Source organism: Sapajus apella, unplaced genomic scaffold (genome assembly GCF_009761245.1).
Source record: "Sapajus apella isolate SASKATOON/1434 unplaced genomic scaffold, GSC_monkey_1.0 scaffold19, whole genome shotgun sequence".
Taxonomy (NCBI): domain Eukaryota; kingdom Metazoa; phylum Chordata; class Mammalia; order Primates; family Cebidae; genus Sapajus; species Sapajus apella.
In genome coordinates this window covers 30113088-30126176 of record NW_022436959.1, presented here as the reverse complement: position 1 = coordinate 30126176, position 13089 = coordinate 30113088, and positions in this window count along the sequence as shown.

Sequence of the window (13089 nt, the reverse complement as noted above, 5' to 3'; positions counted from 1 at the left end):
AAAAAAAAAAAAAAAAAAGAAATACAAGTTACAGTAGGACCTGTGACCTGTGTTTTTTCCAAAGAGGGTTTTGAGGACTTAAATATTTAAAGAGGGAGAAGTGGGCAAGAGGGGAAGGAGGAAAAGAAAAAAAAAAAGAAAGAAAGTAGGCAAAAAATGAGACAAATGTTTACATTCTTGTGAGGCTTTGACTAATGCTTCCTGAATCCACATTTCATATATGAAAACAGAGGAGTGAGGGGAAAGTCAATTATGCATTCATATCCTTCTCAGTATATCTACATTTCACATAAGCTAATGCAAGCATGGCTGGCTTTAGTGTCTCATGCCTGTAATCCCAGCACTTTGGGAGGCCAAGGTGGGCAGGTCACTTGAGCCTAGGAATTTGAGAACAGCCAAGGCAATACAGTAAAATCCCATCTCTACAGAAAAATCACAAAAATTAGCCAGGTGTGGTGGTGTACACCTGTGGTCCAAGCTACTCAGGAAGCTGAGGTGGAAGAATTGCTTGACGCTGGGAGGCAGAGGCTGCAGTGAGCTGAAATCGCACCACTCCACTTTAGCCTGGGCAGCAGAGTGAGACACTGTTTCAAACACAAAACAAAAACAACAACAACAAAGATAATGTAAGCATATGAAATTATGGCTGTTTGGGAACAAATGGAAGGCAATTGTTTTTTGTTTCCATTTGGGGTTTTTTTTGTTGTTTCTGCAGGACTCAGTTCCCTAACTATTCTTTTCAACATCATGAGTTTGGGGTCCTGAGATTTTCTTTTCCTTTCACAATGGTATGCAAAAGAGTTGCTTGAATGATAACCTGTACATATCTTGGAATCAAGTGTCTATAAATGGTGGGAATGTGGGTGAACTAATTGCAACTAATAAAGACTTCAGTGAAAATAACGTAGTATGGTATTGAATGGTTACTCCTAAGTACACTAGAGAATGTAAGGAAAGAAAAGGATAAACTTAAGGATTTATGGCTTCCCTACAAGATAAGGATATCCTGTAGGGCCAAGATGATTGAAAAACAAACATGAAATTTAATGCTGTGGGTGGCTGAATTACAACACAAATTAAATACTTAACTTCTCAGAGTCTCTTATTTTAAGATTGGATATGGATTGAGAAAGAATAGTGCACAAAAGTCAGGATGGAAATTTGTGAGCAGATTCCAATGAAGCTGGTGACCTTAAACCCTTAAACTCTACTAAGCCTCTCCTGAGTCAATAGAAGAAGCCCTTCCACCCCTGTCTAAGGAGAGTAGTCTTACCCGGCCTGAAGAACCTGTAATGTCTTCCTTGAAGTAGTTTCCCTGCGTGGGACAACTGATCATCTGCAGGAGGTACTCCCAACTCTAGTATTACTTCTAGACCTGTACCTAGGCCCAAGTCCCAGCAGACCCCAGGAGGTAACCTATAAAGGATGACTCATAAGAGGGCCAATACATACCAAAGGCATTGCAATATTTTGTCCATTTATATTGACAGAACCCCAATAATATGTATGGGAATGGATCCTTAGATGCATTGAATCAAGGAAAAAGAAACATAATTTTGGATTCACTGGAATAGTGGACTTCGTTGCACTAAACTGAGATTTTGGAATCAGTGTGTTAGCTCAAGGGGCTGGGAATAGTTCTAAAAGTGGTTGGTTGGTTACTGAAACCTTGAAGTTGAAGGTACTTCACATTAAATGTGCTTTCACTAAATTTGATATTTCTTACCTTCCTGGTATACTAATAAAGGGACCAAAGCCTGAGGGAGACTGATAAGCTGAAGTGAATAAGTACCTGTTCAGATAGTGGCTAAGTTCCTCAGAATGGCTCAGAGGATACATCTTTCATTAAGGCTTTCCAAAATATATTGAGAAAGGAAGATCTTTGTGGTAGCTGTGAGATGAAATTGGAATATTTTTTCTGCCTCAAAGGAAATTCTGAAAGTATGAGTAAAGGAAACACTAGCCAAGCATGGCGACTCACACCTGTAATCCCAGCACTTTGGGAGGCCAAGGTGGGTGGATCACCTGAGGTCAGATGTTCAAGACCAGCCTGGCCAACATGGTAAAACCCCATCTCTACTAAAAATACAAGACCAGTCTGGCCAACATGGTAAAACCCTGTCTATACTAAAAAAACAAAAATTAGCCAGGCATGGTGGCACATGCCTGTAATCCCAGCTACTTTGGAGGCTGAGGCAAGAGAATCACTTGGGCCCAGGAGGTGGAGGTTGCAGTGAGCTGAGATCATGCCACCACACTCCAGCCTGGGCAACAGAGTGAGACTCTGTCTCAAGGAAAAAATAAAAAAATAAAAAAAATAAAAGAAAGAAAAAAAGAAAACTGATGCAGTTTTGCTCTGCCTAATAGAGCACATATAGAAAGTCTCTCTGGTCTCCATGCTTTCATTCCTGGCCCTGCCCGCCTTCCACACACACTCAAAGATTATCCTCTGTAGCAGAGGGATCTATGCAAACCATAAATTAGGTCACTCAGTATAAAACCAAAACCGCCTTCCTGAGCCAGTGACTGATCTAAGTTGTCCCAAGTGGAGCCTGGGAATCTTACATTGCCTAATATCTCCAGTAGATTCTAGCATAGCCAAGGCTAAACACCCCTGGCCTAGAGCTGTGCTTCTCAAAATTTAACCTAACAGTTCTCTGAACTATACTTTCTGACCCAGTAGGGCTGGGTGGATCCTGAAATGCTGCATTTCTAGCAAGCTTCCAGGTGGTACTGGTACTGCCTTCTGAGGACTATACTCTGAGTAGCCAGAGACTCAAAGGGGAAACCATTGCTCCCCTCTACCTAAACCACCCTTGCTCATAATTACTTGCAACTATATTTTCCACCCTCTACCCAACCTTCTGGACCTGCTAGTAACGCTGCAGCCAGCCAGCTCAAGCTTGCCCGACAGGACCTTCAGGGCAGACTTTTATAGATAAAAGAATGACATAACGATGGTGTCCACTAGGGACAGATCAGAATATATTAGTGAGAAACACTGCATTTTTATCCCAGTGTACAGCAGACTTTCTTCTGGTACAATTAAGCAAAACTCAGCCCTGCCATGCCCAATTACAAACTAGTTTATCAAGGGGGCAGATTGAAATTTAACCACAGTACCCTCCTCTCCGTGATATACATCTAAAAAGCAATGATTCTCAATCTTTTAACTATCATGACCTCCCTAAGCGGCCTTTTTAGACAAATTTTTCCTAATCACACCCTCCATATAAAATGTCAATACCACAGATATACAATATATATACAAATATATAATATATATGGTTATGAACTCTTGTCCCTTGCAGGACTACAAACCATTAAATGAGACCTAAGAATCTTTTGCTGCCCCCTTGTGGGCAATAGAACCCTCATTGCGAATGCATGATTGAGATCCATTCACTCATTCCAAACCAGCTAGATTCCAGGCCTGCTGTGTAGACCACATGCTTGGACGCATTTCTCCAGCTGTCCCTACCAGGCCAAGTTGTAGAGAGAACACTATCTTTAGAATCACACAAATCAAGTTAAAACCAGCCTCAGCCACTTACAAGTTGTGGAACTCTAAGCAAGAATCTTTACCTCTCTTATCCTAAGTGTCCCAACTATTAAATGGAATTAAAATACTCACACTGAAAATTTGCTGTAAGGTGTAGAAGTGAGGTAAGGTTCCCGTAAAGCATAAACTGTAGTGTCTAGGGCAGGGCAAGTGTTCAAAAAATAGTAGCAAACTTGCCGTAATTTAGTGATAGCCCTCCACAGCTTTGTATTTCCTTTGAGATTAGATTCATTATACCTGGGCTCAGTAGCACTTGGATGGCCCAGTACACCAGCCCAGTAAAACTTCAGTTAGATATCTCTCTTGCCAAGCTTCAGTGCAGAAAAAAGAAAGACGTATCTTCCCTAAGCATCTACCTGAAAACCAGGGCATCTTGAAGCAGCCCTGGGAGTATTATTAAAGTGGAGTGGGAAACTGAGAATTTTTCAGCACAAGCAAAGGTATAGTCTGCATCCAAGGCCACTGCTATCAGTATACAGCCCTGACCCAGTCTCTTCAACTCAACACTACCATTGATACCCATCTTCAGGATAAGAATAAGGCTGGTCAGCCCAGCTCTGCCACACTACACTTTATCTCAAATGCCCCTGGACAATCTGACGACAGTTTCATTTCAAGAATCATCTTCAACCTCATTTGCCACATTGATCCTAACTTGTCTTTTGAAATACCCTTCCTGCCAAACAGTACTAGCTATCACTATCCTATTCATCAAAAAGATTCTCCATATTCTCAGACTAACTAGTCCATAACCTTCAACTTCAGTGTGTATCCCTATTTTGCAGAGTACCATTGATATGGTTAGGCCACCCAAGTCTCATCCTGAATTGTAATCCCCCAAATCCCTACATGTCAAGGGAGAAACCAGATGGAGGTAATTGAATCATGGGGGCAGGTTCCCTGATGCTGTTCACATGATAGTGTATGAGTTATCACGAAATCTGATGGGGTTCTTCCCCCTTCACTCAGCACTTCTTCCTGCCACCTTATGAAGGTGCCTTGCTTCCCCTCCACTTTCTGTCATGATTGTAAGTTTCCTGAGGCTTCCCCAGCAATGCTGAACTGTGAGTAAATTACACCTCTTTCCTTTATAAATTACATAGTCTTGGGAGTTCTTTATAGCAATATGAAAATGGACTAATACAACTACTCAAACTGTCTTTGAATATATTCTCCTGTCTAGTGCCCAACCATAATCAGAAAGAGTGAATCAGCTCTTGCCCTTTTTTCTTATATTCTAAAGACATCATGGCTGCCATCCTCAAAAAATAGCCTCTTTTCTCAAAATGAAAATCTTGCCTTATACCAACTCCTCGGTCTCCACTCCTCTTGGGTCCCCTTGTCATAAGCCAGTGCTTAGCCCAGTGCCCAGCAGATAGAAAGCCCTAAATAAACACCTATTGTCTGTTCCTCTATTGTCAGCACCAGAAATACCTATCTCCTAGGTAGTACCTGGCTCTGTTACCTGCAGGCTGTGTGACCTCCCTACAGGTGGCCTTGCCTCCCGGAGCCCCAACTCCTTTACTTATCAAACGGAAGTAAAAGAACCACCTCCCAGGGCCATTTCAAGGGTTGGGACAATTAAAGAATTAGACACCTAGCAGACAGACTGAATCCCACTCAAGGCCTCTCTAGTGAGAAACTAACCCAACCTCTTTTGATGCCCTGGTAATGCTGCCTGAATCAGATGGCTTCACTGGGAGGGGAAATCATTACCAGCCTTTTTAAAATATTTCAGGATGTAGCTGAGGACCAAGTTGTATTGTACTGTTGTACAGATTTATTACTAAGAAATTATTATTATTTTTTTCCTGTCTTTAACCTCTTCCCATATTAGGTCCTATCATCAAAGCCAAAGACTTCTTAAGATTCTACCACATAAAAAAAATAGAAATGATCTTGAAAACATTTAGTATTTCAACAAATAACAAAAAAAAACTTAGTATTTTATAGATAAATAAGTTTTAGCCATACTATTATTTAGGCTTTATCTCTTACAAAGGAGAAAGGTAAAGGCTTATAATTTCCCTATTAAGTCAGCACATAAAATGCAATTTTAACTTAAAACTGTGTTAAAAGTATATTTATTGTCATAGTTTCCATCCCCGATTGGTCCTGAGAATCACCAGTAGAGCATCTTGAACATAAAGAAGGCTGTTTGGGGCTATTACAAATGTACTACTAAAAGCATCTTATATAGTACCAATCTTTTGGGGCACATATGTATGCATCTCTGTGAAATGTATATCTGAGAATAGAATTGCTAAACCAGGATATGCATGTGATTAGCTTTCATAGATACCACTAAAGAGTTTTCCAAAATGGTTGTACAAATTAACACTCACATAAATGCAGTATGAGAATCCCCGTTATTCCATATTCAATAACATTGCTTGGTATTTTATATTTTTAATTTTAACCACTCCAGTGGGTGTTTTAATTTGTATTTCCTGAACCATAAATGAAGTTGAGCATATATTTATTGGGCATTTGCATATTTTATCTGAGATGTGCCAAGTATTTTTAAAATTGAGCTGTGTTTTACTGGTTAATACATAGGATTCCTGTCTATATATTCATTCTCTCTCACCAGGGTACAAGTCTTTTATTTTTTTATATGTGTATTGAGAATATTTTTCTTCACATATCATTCTCTTTAATGGTGACTTTTTTTCAACTTTTGTTCCCTAACTTTAATATGCCCCAATTTATCAATTGTTAACTATCTACGTGCCCATCAATAGTAAAATGGATAAATAAGTTGCAGTTTATTCAATCAATGAAATAAAACAATGAAAATGAACAAATCACAACTACCTGCAACAAATATGAGTGAATCTCATATAACATTGAGGGAAAGAAGCTAGCATAGGAGTATGTATTATTTTAATTTTTTTTTTTAGTTTCACAAACAAAACTAACCCATGATGTTAGAAGTTAGGATGTTGACAACTTTCACTGGGCTTGTAGTAGTTAGGGGTCCTAATGGCTCTCTTGAGCTGCTGGTGAGAATCTGTTTCTGGATCTGGAAGGTGGTTACTCAGTCTTGTTCAGTTTGAGAAAATTTATCTAGCTTCACATTTATGATACATGTTTACCTCACTAAAAAGTTAGCCAAAATAGAGGTACATATACCTGAGCCTCAACACCTGGACATCCATGTTTCTTAGTGATTCAAATGGGCAGCCAGGGCAAGGACCTTTGATCAATATTCTCATCACAAATATGTGTGCAAATATAAGGAATGAAAATCCATTTCTTGAAAAATGTCTGTGGTTTATGGGAAACATTAAAATGGTGGTATTCTGGAGTTGGTTTTTTCTTTGACATTGCAATTTGGACTCTTACAATGTTGTTTTGTGCAATTATGAAAATCCTGTGAATTACACTTCTCTGTGCTCTCATTTGTCAGTGTTGTCCATTTTCTACGAAGAAACATTTGCTTGCATGTCTAGAAGTGTGGCAAGAGGGAGGAGGGACAGAAGCTATGAGGAAGTGAGAAAATAAGTGCTGGCTTTCCTCCATCTTGTGCTACTCTGATTTGTTCCAGTCCACAGCCAAACATCCTCCTCTGACCAGATGTAGGGACACAGTGGTGATGTACACTTGCCAGGAGGGCAGAGTCCACTGTTTATGAGCTCTGCAAATTACTGTAGCAGAGTATGATCCCGAAGAACAGGAGAGACAGAGGAAGCTTCCAGCCACAGCTTTCTCCTCCACTTTCTCTCTGCCCTCTCATGCCCTGCTTGTCTGGCAATTTGAATGCAGACTAGACATTTCATCATTTGTTACAAGGACTTATGAACAGGGATATGGAATCCAATGTTGTTGGGCAGATTCTAGTTTAGACTAGATGTTGGAGAGTAGGGGAGGTGACATAAGAAAGGAGGATGAGGTGTTAATGCTGTATGTACTTTTGAGCCAGAAAGAAATGTGACTCTGGATTATGAAGGTCTCGGCCAAAGGGGTCTGTCTTTCAGACAGACAAAGAGCCTCTGTGATATTGTGAAATATATATTTGTTATCTGTCCCCCTTCCTGGCATACAACCTTTAAAATACTTGGAATCTCCAAAGAGTTGTTTGGTTTTTTTTGTTTGTTTGTTTGTTTGTTTTGTATGCAAATGTTGACTGCTAGATTCAGGATGGGGACTGGTCACCAAAAAGACAGAGGCATGATCAGAGGGTTGGGACTTTCAGTCCCATCCCCCAGCCTTCTAGGGAGGGGAGAGGGGCTGAAGGTCAAGTTGATCACCAATGGCCAATAGTTTAATCAATCATGCCTATGTAATGAAGCCTCCATAAAAACCCAAAAGGGCAGAGTTCAGACAGCTGAACATGATGGAGGCTGACAGGGAGGTAAACAAGAATTTATTCATATGCCAGGAAGATGGAACATCCCAACTCCACTGGGGTAGAAACTCCTGTGCTTGGGACCCTTGCAGACCTCATCCTATGTACCTCTTCTCTGGCTATTTGTTTCTATCTTTTAAAATAGGCCAGGTGTTGTGGCTCACATTTATAATCCCAGTAACATTTTGGGAGGTCGAGATGGGAGGGTCATATGAGCCCAGGAGTTCAAGACCAGCCCAGCCAACGTAGTAAGACTCCATCTCTAAGAAAAATAGAAGAAATTATCCAGACATGGTGGCATGAGCTTGTAGTCTTAGCTACTGGGGAGGCTGAGGCAAGAGGATCACTTGAGCCCAGGAGTTCAAGGTTACAGTGAACTCTGATCATACTGCTATACTCCAGCCTGGACACATGCGCAAGACCTCGTCTTTAAAACAAACAAACAAACAAAAATCTTTTAAAATCAACCAGTAAGCATAAGTATTTCCTGAGTCTGGTGAGCCGCTTTAGCAAATTAATTAAACCCAAAGAGGGGACTATAAGAACTCCAACTTGAAAACAGTTGGTCAGAAGTTCTAGAGGCCTGGACTTGCAACTGGTGCCTGAGAGGGCGGAGCAATCTTGAGGACTGAGCGCTTCACCTGTGCAATCTGACATGATCTCCAGGTAGATAGTGTTGGAATTGAAGTGAAGGACACCCCGTTGGTGTCTACTGTAGAACTGATTGCTTGCTTGCTAGGGGGAGAAATATCCACATGTTTTGGGGTCACAGAAATCTTCTGTGTTGATGATTATTGATGTCTGGTATGAGAGCAGGGAAAAAACAGTTTTGAGTTTTTCCAAACAGTCCCCATCCCCAGCTACTTGGTGGTTGCCAGTTTTATTGCCACTGTAAATCACGGAACTTCTGTAATCATTTACACCTCATTTAGGGAAAAATATCAAATTGTTGCATTGTTTGCTTCTGCATCTTATTTCCTCCCCCTACCTTAAACTGTTAGTTGTTTTCAAATACAAAATCCTATGTAGCCCAAAAGTAGCATTTCTACTCCATAAATAGATTGTATTGAATTATCGAATGATGAGGCAAATTGGAAGAGCCAGAACAACTGAAGACTCTCATCACATATATGGCAAACCTCCCAAACCCTTACTTTTTATCCCATGCAAATCAAATCCCTCCTTTTCTTCTGCTGTACTTGGCACTTCTGCAAAGCTGCTATTTCAGCTGACCTGCCCTTTGGTTGGTGATATTAGAGATCTGTAACTCACCCTAGATCACAAGTTCTCAGAGTGTGGTCCCCAGAGCAGAAGCATCATCTGGAAACTTTCAGATATGCACATCCTCAGGCCCCAGCCCAGACCTCCTGAATCAGAAACTCTGGGTATGGTGCCCAATGACCTGGAATTTAACAAGCATTCCAGGCGATCCTAATGCAGTCTACAGTGGTTCTCAAACTCTACAAGTCTGAGTTCCTTTAGGTAAAGAGCTCCACTGGGGTACACCCTGCAGGACTTTGAAACTAACTGAATGTGGGAAGGTACAGAGAAAGTAAAAGACAAAATGTTTCTACTTTTAGAGACTGGATTGGTTGTTGTACCATGAAACCAAATAAGGAATACAAGGAAACAAGGTGTTTTGGTTTTGTTATTGTTTACTTGTTTGTGGTATTTACATAGAAAGAAGTAGGTGATAAAAAGCTTTTTTATGCCTATTTTCAAAAGCCCGTTCTACACATATGTGTTGTCCACTAGGTGGCTCAAAACATCAATCTGTTACAGACAGAAACCACAGCTGAGGAGCCACATGGGTTTGCCTTTAAATCTAAGCCCAGCCATTTTTAATTATTTGAGCCTGGACAAAGATTTGCACATTCCTGAGCTTTAGCTTCCTCATCTGGCAATTAGAATGGTCATACCTACCCCACAGAGTTCCTGGAAGGATTAAATGAGATCATGTATGTAAATCAATTAGCAAAATTCCTGACTCAGAAATGGCTGGTCCTATTAGTGTATAGATTTGTGAGCCTGCAGAATGCATATGAGAAATGTAGACAACAGAATAGCTCTGATTTTCCTAGTTGTGCAAGAGAGATGGAAAAAGGCATGCACTCAGGGATGCCAGTACTGGGAGAGGGTAGAGGAGGAGCAGGCAGAGAGGCTGCTGAGAAGGCAAGGGAAGGGGCAGGAAGAGAGTCAGGAGAGTGGCCTGGGAGGCAATGGAGGAAGAAGTGAATCAATAGCCACAATGCTGCAGAGATTAGGTAGAGCTGGAACTAAGAATTAGCCATTTTATTTGACCATGAAAAATTCGCCATTGGCCTGGAAAACAGCAATTGTCCATGGAGGTGTAAAGGGAGAGGCAGAACCCACTAGCAGCATCATGTCCATTCTTGGTTAAAAATGAATCAGCTAAGGAAACTTGAAGGCAAAAGAGTGATGTAGAAACTACAGATAATTTATTGATAAACACTTGATGTAAGTGTCTTATTTTGAGTAGACAACGAAATGAAAAGTGTGCTAAAACTTGATTAAGTAAAGGCAAAACTGGCCAGGTGTGGTGGCTCATGCCTTGTAATCCAAGCACTTCAAGAGGCCTAGGTGGGTAGATCACTTGAGCCCAGGAGTTTTGGACCAGCCTGGGCTACATGGCAAAACCCACCTATACAAAAAACACAAAAATTAGCCAGGTGTGGTGGTGTGCACCTGTGGTCCCAGCTACTCGGGATGCTGAAGTGGGAAAATTGTGCAAGCTGGGAGGTTGAGGCTGCAGTGAGCTGAGATTGCACCACTGCACTCCAGCATGGGCAACAGAATGAGTCCCTGTCTCAAAACAAAACAAAACCAAAACAAAAAAAAAAACCCTAATATGGCATGAATAAATTCAACTACCGTATGTAACTCCTCTGTATGAGTCATGCAATTTTCCTCTTGTGTCATTTCCTTCTTTTCACTATAAAAAAATGAGGACTCTTATGTTGTCGAACTAAATCATATTAATAAAATGTTTGCCAGTTAAGGTGTGATTGTTTTTCTTTTTCTCTTCTTTGTTCTCCAAAAAGCCATCACAAGAGAGAACGATTTTGCTTTTTTTGAGATAACGACTAAGATTAACGTGGTCTCTTTTATATAAGCTAATACAACAAATTATTTATAATTTTTAAACAAAATTATTAGTTTTTAGAGACAGGGTCTTACTCTGTCACCCACACTAGGGTGCAGTAACACTACTATTGCTCACTGCAGTGTTGACTTTCCAGGCTCAAGGGATCCTCCTGCCTCAGCTTCCCAAGTAGCTGGGACTATAGGCACACATCACCATACCTGGCCGATTTTTATATTTTCTGTAGAGACAGTGTCTCACCATGTTGCCCAGGTTGGTCTGGAATTCCTGGGCTCAAGTGATCTGCCCACCTCAGCCTCCCAAAGTGCTGGGATTATAGGTGTGAGCCACTGTGCCCAAGCTGTAATATTTTAAATTGTAAAATTAAGAATTAGTAACAGTTTCTAAACCTGAATCTAACATGCAGCTTTATGTCCTGACAACTCCACATGATGTTATGATGATTAAAGGAGTAAATTCATGAAAAACACTTAGGACAGTGTCTGGCACAAGCTAAGTGTTGAGGAAATTATTATTATTATTGCATCCTAATGGTCTTAAGCTATTATTTTTCACCCATCATATTTATTGTAAAATAGAATTTGGCCCTGGGAACCAATGACCACATACATGGTATAACTAATCTCAAATATTTAAATTGACTAAGATTTCTGTGCTTCATTAAGGTAATGTAGGCCAGCAGAGTCTAACTGGATCAACGGTTTACAATCATTAAAAAAAAAATGAAGCCCATAATGCAAAAACATTTCACAGGACTCCATATGACATAAATTATATAAATTGTATTTTGATTTATCCCCTAGCTGAAAAAAATACATAAGGATTAAAAGCTACCATAAATCCCCTAATGCTTTGAAATTAATTTGTATTTTATGACAATATATATTTGAAAATTCATATGTGAGTCATATTCATTCACAAGAGAGTTATGCTTGTGGAATATACTGACTCACCAGCATCTTTAATAGCTTAATGGGCTCCTGGGAGTCCATGGCTAGCCATTAGGAATAATGAGTTAGAAGGGTCAGCAAAACCTTTTCTGCAAAGGGCCAGAGAGTAAATATATTAGACTCTGCTGTCCATGTATGTTTCTGTTGAAACAACTCAACTTTACCATTGTAGCAGCAGGCAACATGTAAACAAATGGGTGTAGCTGTGTTCCAATAAGACTTCACTTTCAAAAGCAGATTTGGCCCTAGTTGAAGACCCCAGAATTTATTTCTAATTAGTTATAATTTCTAAAATTGTAAACTACTTGCTGCTATGGTTTAGGCAAGGTTTGTTTGGCTGCACCAAGTCTCATGCTGAAATTTGATCCCCAGGATGAGAGGTGGAGCCTGGTAGGAGGTGCTTAGGTCATGGGAGCAGATCCCTCTTGAATGGCTTGGTGCCATTCTCAGGGAATAGAGTGAGTTCTCATTCTTAGCTCTGAGAAGAATTGATTGTTGAAAAAAGCCTCGCACCTCCTCTCCACTCTCTCTTGTTTCCACTCTTGCCATGTGACCTCTGCACATGCTGGTTCCCTTTCACCTTCACCTTCAGCCACAAATAGAGGCTGCAGTCAACTGCAGATTCTGGCCTAGACACAAGAGAGCCAGAAAAGAACAAAGGCAGGTTTATAGAAGCAGTTTCTGGAAGCTGGGGGAGAAGGGTAGGAATACCACTAAAATGTGAATTACTCACTCTCTGGCCAGTCCTAGGGATTCTGCACTGAATTGGGAGGATTTTGCATGTAGTCCACATCTCTTTAATCAGGGGCTGAGACCCTGCCTATAACTGAAAGTTATGCTAGCTTTCCAGGCTGCTGCCAAGATGGTTTTGGGAGAGGTGGCTCTGGGGAAACCACAAGTGTTAAAACAGTCAGATCAGGGGAATTACACACCAGTCAGGAGAAACCAAGTATTTGAGGCAACCTAGAAATAAATCAATCTCTGCCTCTTTTGAGTCACATAAACCAGAATGTTTATTTTTAAGCTGTCACAGTCAGTTCATCCAGACTAGCTCCTAGGGTAAAAGTCTGGGAGGAATAACTATTGCTGCTTATTGATTCCA